The 10269-nt window shown below is 39.3% G+C and overlaps 1 pseudogene; it reads right to left on the bottom strand.

Annotated features, from left to right (window-relative positions):
- Positions 1-789: 789 nt before the first annotated feature.
- LOC119511268 lies at positions 790-1676 on the bottom strand (annotated as a pseudogene).
- Between the last annotated feature and the right edge of the window lie 8593 nt (positions 1677-10269).

The raw sequence follows: 10269 nt of genomic DNA, 5'->3' as shown, positions 1-10269 counted from the left end.
TTTTTCCCATTATATAAAATCCAACTGAAAAGTTGAATGCCTTGCTTATTCCAAAGCTCTATTTTCACATTAGAATCCAATCTCTGACCTTCATGTAGAGTCCAGTGATAGATTCAAATCCAGCCCAGTAATGATATTTGTTGAGAATTCTGACCTGTTCTAGGAACAAAATAGAAAACAGATGTATTGTGTATTTGTCTGCATTTAACATCTGTAAAACCTAAAGGAGTTATAAGAACACAACATGAGAAAAAGTGAGAATATCATAAGGTATTAAATATAAAGAAACAAAATGTGAAGTAATAAGCATTAATAATAGTATCATAATAGTACTTGTCATATATATAAAGCTTAGAGATGACAACGCCATTTCACTTAAGACACTTTTCCTCACTTAGATCTTCTGGAGGTAAACAGAGCAAAAATAATTATCCCTATGCTAAAGTTGAAGAAACTTGTTCAGAAAGATATAGATGGTTTTGTGCAATTTTATATAACAACATGATAGACTTGAACAAGAACTTGAGTTTTTTTGACTCATAGTAATGTATGTCATGGCTAGTCATGGAATTATGATTTGCTAGAGTTATCAGAATCTTTCTTACAGATGTTAGGAGATGAAAAAGTAATATCAATGAACAAATATTTACAGCACACTTTTATGTGAGGTTCATTCCTATACTAAAAGGACTCTAAGACACAAGAGGAATAGGAGAACATGTAGTAGACCTCAATTAGCCTTTTAAAAAAAAAGTCTGATCTTATTTATTTGTTACTCTCAGAAAAATCTCATTTTTGATTGAACTCAGACTTATAGGTAGAAGCTCTCAGTGAGGACAGTGTCCCTCTCTTGGCAATCTGTTCCTGGTGTTTTCTTTGGCCTCCTCCATTCTCTTGGCCAAAAGTTTAGCATATTCTGCAGTCTCTTCCTTATTTTTCTTAGTACGATGTTTCTTCAGGGCAATAAGTTGACATTTGTGTTGCAGGACACATGGAATAACAAGATGCTGAATCTTGGGCAGTTTGGTCCTGGGTTTCTCACCTTCTTTGTTCAGGGGCTTTCTCACAAAATACTGGTGGACATCATCTTCTTTACAGAGATGGAAAAATTTGCGGATTCTGCTGGCTCTTTGGGGCCCCAGGTGATGAGGCATGGTAGTATCAGTCAATCAGTCAGTCCAGGAATATCTGTCTGTCCTTTTTTTTTTTTTTTTTTTTACAATAGCCAGGTTGAGAACACTCGTATTAGCATCCACAATGCAACCCCGAACAGATTTGTACTTTATTTCTCCAATTCTCCTTGGTCTATAACAGGAATGCCCCTTACTCAGTAAGAAGTGGACACGGCCATGGGTCAAGATATCTTGCTTCATGGGGAAACCTTGTTGTCATTTCCACCATTGATCTGGACAACATAACCCTTCCACTCTTCACCCAGAGCATCAGCAGCAACTTCTGTGGCCATTTGCATCTCATAAAATGTACGAAGTTTGTGTTCATGGTCCACTTCAATGAGCTTTTGTCAGCCGGTGGCTCGGAAAGAGATGTTCATCTAGACCCTTCCCTGCTTAGGGCCTGGATCTTGGAGTGCAAAGACCCCAGCTGTGCCACACATTGTGGCTCAATCCACAGTCTCCCAGTCTAGTCTAATGTCCACCATTGCTTCCTACCTTCATGCTGAGGCCTCAGTTGGCCTTTACTGAAATAACTCTCCACACAGAGCACACCTAAGCACCAACTCATGAAGGGAGCAGGTTGATTATTCATCCTAACTTTCTGGTAGGCTAAATCACAAGATAATCCTTTAAAATTCACCAGGCTGTCAATGGAAATTTTAAAGGGGAGGGAGGGCCTTGAATTTCCTAAAATAATAATAACATAATAATAATAGTAACGTATTCCTAATATGGATATGCTATACTGACCCATTTACTAAGTTACCAGAAAAGATTCTAGTTCTCAGTTAGGCCCAGAACAAGAGAGCTATGCAAGAGGTCCAAGCTGCCATGCAATCTACAACCCTGGCACTTGGGCCATATGTTCTTACAGATCTGTTGGTGCTTGAACTGTTGGTAGCAGATAGAGATGGTGTTGGGAGCCTTTGGAAGGCTGCTGGTGTCAGTGATTCATAGTGCAAATCTGTAGGATTTTGGAGTTAAACCTTGTCATCCACTTTAGATAACTTTTCCTTGGCACTGTCCATCATGAACTGAATGTTGTCTGACCCATGAAACCATAAATTTGGGCATACATTAGCAGCACTGCATCATCAAATAGAAACAGTATATATGAGATTGGGCTTGAGCAGTCCCTGAAGGATCAAGTAGGAAGTAATCCAAAGGCCCATAACCCCTACTCTTGCTATATTACCTATTCTCTCCAATCCCACACCTATGGCTTCACAGAGACCAACTGACTGAGAAAGAGAAAGCTCAGACCTGGATTACAGATGGTTCTGCATGGTATGCAGGTACCAACTGAAAATGGACTGTTGCATCACTACAGCACCTTTTTGAGAACATCCCTGAAGGAGAGTAGTGAAGGCAAATCCTCCCAGTGGGCAGAAATTTGAAGATTTCATCTAGTGGTTTACAGGGAGAAATTTCCAAAGGTATGAGTATACAAGAATTCCTAGGTTGTGGCTGATGACTTGACTGGATGATCAAGGACTTGGAAGGAACTTGATTGCAAAATTGGTAACAAGGAAATCTGGAGAAGAGGTACGTAGTAGATCTCTCTAAATGTGGAAATAATGCGAAGATATTTATGTCCTATATGAATGCTCACCAATGGGTCATCTCAGTGGAAGAGGAATCGAATAAGCAAGGGGTTAGGGTGACACATTCAATGGGTACCAGTTCAGTCTCTTTTCTGAGCCATTTCTGTCATTGCCCATTGGGCTCACGAACAAAGTGACAATGGTATCAGGGATAGAATATGCCTGGGATTTGCAATATGGCCTTCTACTCACCAAGATCAACCTGGCTATAACCACTGCTGAGTGCCCAATCTGTCGGCAGCAGAGACCTGCACTGAGTTCTCAATATGGCATCATTCCAGGTGATTTGTCAGCTACCTGATGGCACGTTGATTATATTGGACCACCTCCTTAATGGACAGTGCAGCATTTTGTTCATACTGGAATATACACTCTCAATATGAATTTTCATTCCCTACACACAATGCTTCTGCCAAATGCCTTATCCACTATTATGGTATTCCATACAGCATTGCTTCTGATCAAGGATCTCTCTTCATAGCAAATGAAGTGGAACTATAAACCCATGCTCACGGAATTCATTGGTCTTTCCATGTTTCTCATCACCCTGAAACAGCTGGCCTGATAGAATGATGGTATGACCTTTTGAAAACTCAATTACATTACTAGCTAGGTGGCAAAACCTTGTGGATCTGTGGCAATGTCTTTTATAGGATGATGTATATGCTGTAAATTAGCATCCAATATTTGGTGCTATTTCTTCCATAGCCAGGATTCACAGGTCCATGAATCATGGTGTGGAAATATGTATGGCTGTACTCACTATTATCCCTAGAGATGCAGAAGCAAAAAAACTGCTTCTTGTCTCCACAACCTTTTGTTTTGCTAGTCTAAATGTTCTACTTCCAGAGGGGGAAAGGCTTCTAATAATAGACACAATGATGATTCCATTGATCTGGAAGTTGAGATTGCCACACAACAATGTTTGGATTCCTCATGCTTCTGAATCAACAGGCAAAGAAGGGAGTTACAGTCTGGCTGGGGTGTTTGATCCTAATTACCAAGTGGAAACATTTCACATTTTTTACATTAGGTAAAGAACAGTATGTCTGGAATACAGGAGATCTTTTATGGCATCTCCTATGCATGTCCTATGATTAACGTCAATGGAAAACTACGCCAACCCAATTCCTGCAGGACTGATAATGACCCAGCCCTTCATGAGTAAAGGTTTGGGTCCCTCACCCCAACAGGCTGAGGTGTTTGCTGAGGCAAAGGGAATATGGAAAGGGTTGTGAACTCTCTAATCCCCTTATCATCTACCATAAGATATATTAATAATTGAAATGTCCTGTATTTAATTTACAGGGCGTCAAGGAGAATAGTGAACACTACCCAAGGATTTTGTTTCCTTTTCTGTGGAAGGGCTAACAGGTTTTTGGTTGTATGCAGGATAGTTGTGCCTTGTTAGTGGAAATATGACTTTGTTATTGTATTTATTTGGAGATTAAATATAGTTAGAAAGATGTACGTGGATGTCAAGTGGGCAAGGAGTAGATTGTGGTGGTTAGTTTTATGTGCCATCTTGACTAGGTTATATTCCCTACTTATTCAATTAAACACTAATCTAGGTGTTCCAGTGAAAATATTTTGTAGATGTGATAAATATCTTTAATAAGTTGACTTTAAGGAGATTACCCTCAATCTGGATGGTTCTGATTCCATAATTTTAAAGGCCTTAAGAGCAGAACTGAGGTTTTTCTGAGGAGGAATAAATTCCACCTTTGGGCTCCAGCTCTTGCCTGAGAGTTCCCAGCCTGCTCTTCCTGAGAGCTTGCCCTACAGATTTCTGACTTCCCTAGTCATCCCTGGCAATTGTGTAAGACAACTCCTTGCAATAAATCTATGTTTATGTCTGTGTATATGTATAAAATCTCCTACTGATTCTATTTTTATGGTAGGATCCTGACTGATACAAGAAGGAAATAAAAACCACTTCAAGAGAGGAAGCTGTGTGAAATAAACAGTGTTTGGTACTTGACTTATGCCAAGTATAACTTCCTATAGGGTAGGGACACTATTTAGATGAGAGTACTTTAAAAAATACTTTTAGAAAAAGTTATCTGCAAGACTTTAAGAGAGCACATCATCAAGGCTCACTAATAATCTCAGAAATCCAAATTTTGCTTTCTTTCAAATATTCTATTGGGAGCTTGGGAAATTGTCAATTGATCTGGCTTTTCATGTAGTTGTGACCAATAATCAACCTACTGCCTCCAGGAGAATGACTCTTACTGGAATATGCCCTGCCTGGGGAGTTACTCATTAAAGGCCAATGCAGAGGGCAATCCTCAAAGTGAATCCTGATCCTCTCTCATGATTTATATTCCTGTATATTATGGTTACTTCTTCAAAAATAAAGGATAGAGGAAAACCAAAAAAAAAAAAAAAGAAAAGAAAAAGGCAAGGCAAGAAAACTACTCTTCTTCCTTACTAGTAAAAAAAAAAAAAAATTTGAAATAGGTGTAAGTTTGGTTTTGACAGCATGCCACTTTCACTTGTCACTCACCCACCACTCCAGACTACGCATCTAAAGTCATCTACACAGCCCTGCCTCCCTAATTGCAGAAGACTGTGATCTCCTTTTAGAGCCAAATACACACATGCCCTGAGATAATTGCTGCCTGTAAAGAATCTGATGAACAGAACCATGCCTAGGCAGCTCTGTGGGGTTATGGAAAAAGTTACTGGAGTGAAATATCAAGAGGTGTGGGCTCCAGCAACACTTACAGGATTTTAAGCAAACTAAGATCACTTTGGATCTTAGTAAATGAGGGCACTGGAGAGATGCTCTCTACAGCATTTTTCCAACTGTAATCTTTTGTAATTTTACAGAAGAGATGTAAATTTCAAATTAATGAATAAATATAAAAGGGCTTTGGATAGTAAAATGTACTCTATAAATGAAAATTATGAAAATCATCGCAAGAAGTGTACTCACAAAATGCTAAAAGGAACAGGCTTTTGAGAGGAGTTTGACCAGTTGGTTTTTTGCTTGCTTAAATCATTTGCAATTTTGGCCTCTGGTATTCAGCCTGCCCAGCCATGGTATTGCCCATTTTGCCCTCCGCTGCCTTTCAAACATGGGGGACTAATCCCAATGTCAAGGTCTCATGTGAGCTGTCTGAGATAACAAGACTGTCGAGTTGGATGGCCTGCCACGGGGCTCTATCTCCCGAGAGACTAGAATAGGAGCTTTTTGACAAATTGCCTTCAGCCACAGCGATTATCAAACTATCCACTGATCGGTTTGCTTTTTCAGGACAAAAATGGAAAGTCAAACATTATGTTCATGGGATGCTATCTCCAGCCCTTTCACCTAAAATTGTGTCCACCCCTGTCTCCTCCTTTGCTTTCTGTCTCTGTCTTTTCTATTATTTCCATCATAATGGAGCAAGACTAACAATGCAGGCACAGTGCCAGCTCCCATTGCGGCCTGATGCTCCAATGGGCTTTGGATGTGCACACATGTTGAGGGGACATTTAAATGATGTTTGTGTGCTTGCACAGTCAGAAAAACAACATTTCCGCACTGGCTCCTTTGATCTCCTAAAAGCCAGCTATTATAATACAGAAAGATTTTTTAATGGATATAAATAAATCCTCGTGGCTCCAGTCTACCCTACAGAGCCTCATTTGGCTTCACTGGCTCGTCCAGGTTTGCAATTCCTCAGATCAAAGTGGGCACAATTATCACATTTCAAGTATGCTTGGGTTCCAATATCATAAAATTTAGAAAGAAAAACAAAACAGACAAACAGCAACAACAAAAAAACTTTCCACAAGGATGGCGATGGGTAAGTGTTGGAATTGGAGAAATGAGGCTAAGGGATACAATTTTTCCCATTGGAAAAGTCGAGGACTGCTTTCTGTGTCATGGATTACTAGCAGCTCTGGGGCAGAACAAAAGATGTACTTTGCTTTAGTTTGAAGCTGTTGCCAGTGTCAAAAACACAGGGAACAGCTAGTAGGTACTTTGCAGGTTTCTAAATTCATTCTTAGCAAGTTAAATGTGGGGTGAGAAAGCAGGAGGCAAGAACCAGGAAAGGATTCACAGAGGAGGCATTTTAGCAGAGGCTCCACATGTTAAAGGGAAAGCAAACAAAAGCCTAGGGGCTGTGAGGAGAGCATCTGATGGAGCATGAGATAGAGATGGACAGGAAAGAAGTAAAAAAACCAGTAGGGAATGTTTAGAGACAGATTGAGAAATACAGACGGCTTTAAATAAAGATGCCAGTTTGATTGCAGATGACAGAAGAGAAAAGGATCTCTATCGGAGGAATAGGATCAGCATATACTCACTATGAAAGGCTTAGTTGGGGGTTTTGAGTGAAAGGGTGGAGAACACAGGAAAATAATATATTTGGTAGAAAGTTAAGTTTCGGGTATATTGAGTCACATGTACATTCTAGACATGGATATGGAATATTTAGGAAGCAGCTAGAAATACAAGTATGGGTGTGAACAGAGAGAAAAGGGCTGAAAATATGGTGACAAGGGAAGTACAGGGACTGGAACATAAAATTCGTATCATTTAAGAGGAGTTTGGAAGTTCCAGGGATAGACCAGGGTGAGGAGAAGTGATCAGAGTCATAGAAAATGAGCAGTCAAAAATGAAGAAGAGCAGGAGAACAAAGGACACGAAAACGAACACACGAGAGAGCATTGCATGGAGTATACACTCAACATTGCCAAAGTCACAGAGATTTGTAATAATATGAGCAATCAAAGGGGGTTGGATTTGGCAATTAGGAGATTACCAGTGCAATTAGCAGAGTAATTTCAGGAGAGAAATAGGAAAAAAAAAACCCTAGATGGAGAGTGAATGAGAGAGAATGAACTCAAGGGTTGGAGGATGCCTGATCTTTACAATATGTTTTAAAGTAAAAAGAAGAGCAACAGGATGGTGCCTTTGTAGCTTGTAGGGAAGGAAATTATAGGTGAAGGGAAACACCAGGTGAGATGGGAAAATTGATTTATGTCACAAGTGTTAGTTCCAGGCAACAAGCCTCTGATCAACTCTTTGTAGAAATTTTGGAAAATAAAGTTTCATAAGTATTCTTTAGCTTATCACCTTGTTCTCACTGCTACAATTGTCCCTCTTAGCTGTTAGTAACCAACTAGAACTCTTGACCACAGTTCTCTTCAATATGATGTTACAACCTCAACCCAAATTTCAAGGATGGGGATTTGAGGCTGTGCACATGGATTTCTTCATTGAACCTTGCATTTACATCCCCATAGGTCCAATGGGTGAATCAGTTTATATGATGTTGGGGTAATTGAACTGAAACAGGAAGGGAAATGAGAATCAGAGTTCATGGGGAAAAGCATGAGTGTCAAGCAAATTAGATATTGCATCTGAGTTGGCATCTGCTCCATGCAAACAGAACAGGGGAAAAAAAAGAGAGAAGATATCTACAATGTAGGACTAGGGATAGAATTAGGAACTTGGAGCCAGAAGACCAAGAACAAGAATTCTGCCAAAAGAGAGACAGACAGATAGACAAGAGTGGAACCAGCAGATAGACTGATTCTGAATCAAGCAAATGGATTATTGGGAATGGGTACAAAATCTCAGTCAAGGCTAATACACCAAGAGAGGGACCTGATAGGAAATAAGTAGCATTTGGTTATCCAGTACTGTTTCTTCTGTAAAACTGAGGTTAGTCAAGACACCAGGGAATAATTTTAACTTGAAATCATTGAGTCTTTGATTATACCTCTAGAAGGAAGTTAAATAAATTCAAAATAAGTTAGGGAGAGCTGATACTGGAAATAAATGCAGGCAACATGGGAATTCAGATCAAGATTAACGAACTTGAAAAAAATACCTCTGCCTGTAGAGAGTGGTGGTACAGATATGACAGTGGCTGGGTCTTTGCTTTGTATATATTTTACTGAATCATAATTGCCCCTATAAGAAAAATCAATAGTAGAAATAGTAATCTCCTCTCACTCCATGAGAAGGAAGTAAACTGAAGTATTTAAGTGATTTTCTCAAGGTTTTGTAATTACTGGCAGAGTCAAAACTAGAACGTTGGCCAGCTGACTTCTAGTTTAGTGTTGCTTTTTTTTTTTCTCTGCCTTCTTCTTTATAAACTCAAATGAGGTTTTTATTTCAGATTAAAGCCAAATGATTGGGCAGCCTCGTATGACAAATACAATTCTTTTATTATCTTCTCTCTTGCCTTCTTTCCTCTCCAGTTAGAGAGGTGACAGATTAAAAATTCTACATTCCTACGTAAAAGCAATTCCCTTTCTTCTGCCATCCAGGCTTCTTAATGAAGGGCTAATAGGATCAAGAAGGATCTGAGAAACTGAAACAAATCCTATGACAGTAAGATTTGCCTGCTCCTCCCTGAGCATTCTCTGCTGGATCTACAAGCATTTCACATACGAGGTCAGCAACTAAGTCACATCTCCCACTCCCCCTTCGTCACCTCTTTCCCAACCTCAACTGCCCCTCCTCTTCCTGGAGTCTCTCATCATTTAGGGAATTAGACTAAAATAATGAAACATTCCAGGTGAATGGTCCTGTAAATGCTAGTTGTCGCTTAGAGCCATAACACTTCATCTCTATCAGAGGGAAAAAAGCGAGTTGGGGGAGGGACTGAGGAAAGGATAAAAATGACCAGCTAAATCATAGTTTTCTTTTTTTTTTTTTAATTTCAGAAAAGAAAAGAAAGATGAACTATTGTCTGAATGGTGGAGGCTTCCAGGAGACCAAGTAAGTCTTCTAAAAACTGATTTGCCTTCCTGAGTGTGATTTACCAGACTGACACCTAATTTGTTCTGAGCACAGTTGATGCCTCAGACACAATGGCAGATGACAGCCCACATAACCTCTCTTTCAGCTTTCATCTCAGCTATTCCATTTGAAGTTGAGTTCCGACATGAGAGAGGCACAGAATTAATATTACCTTGGATCAGCTCAGTCTCCAGAGGGAGCAGCAAAAGCTTTTCTGGAAACAATAAACCCTTTAAACATGACAGGGGGAATGGGACCTTAGGAGGTCTCTGAAAGTATCCATTATTAAAGAAAGAGGAGGGAAATCCTCGTGGGTGACTTTGATTTTTTTTTTTTTTCAGGAAAAGCAATGATGAACTAGTGCCAGTTTTACATACAAATTTAAAGATCTGGGATGGTTTGTTAAAAAATCTTTCCTTCTCCTGCCCTTTAGCACAATCAGTAGAGAGAAAGAATTCATTATGAACTGTATTTGTTATGACATTGAAATTCCCTTCTTGTTTAATCTTTACCAAATGAAATTAAAATTAAAATGGGTAAACAACAACTTCAACCACAAATGCCAGAGAGGAAAAAGACATTAAAGACATTAATCTCATTTCATATATATATATATATTTACACACACACACACATATATGAAATCAGTTCAGAATTGAAACTGAACTGTATGAATTTCTGCAGGATTTAAACAGGAGAGAATTATATATACACATACACACACCCACACCCACATATG

Source organism: Choloepus didactylus, chromosome 16 (assembly GCF_015220235.1).
Source record: "Choloepus didactylus isolate mChoDid1 chromosome 16, mChoDid1.pri, whole genome shotgun sequence".
In the NCBI taxonomy this organism is placed as follows: domain Eukaryota; kingdom Metazoa; phylum Chordata; class Mammalia; order Pilosa; family Megalonychidae; genus Choloepus; species Choloepus didactylus.
The sequence above is the reverse complement of the archived record's forward strand: the minus strand, read 5'-3'. Positions and strand labels throughout refer to the sequence as shown.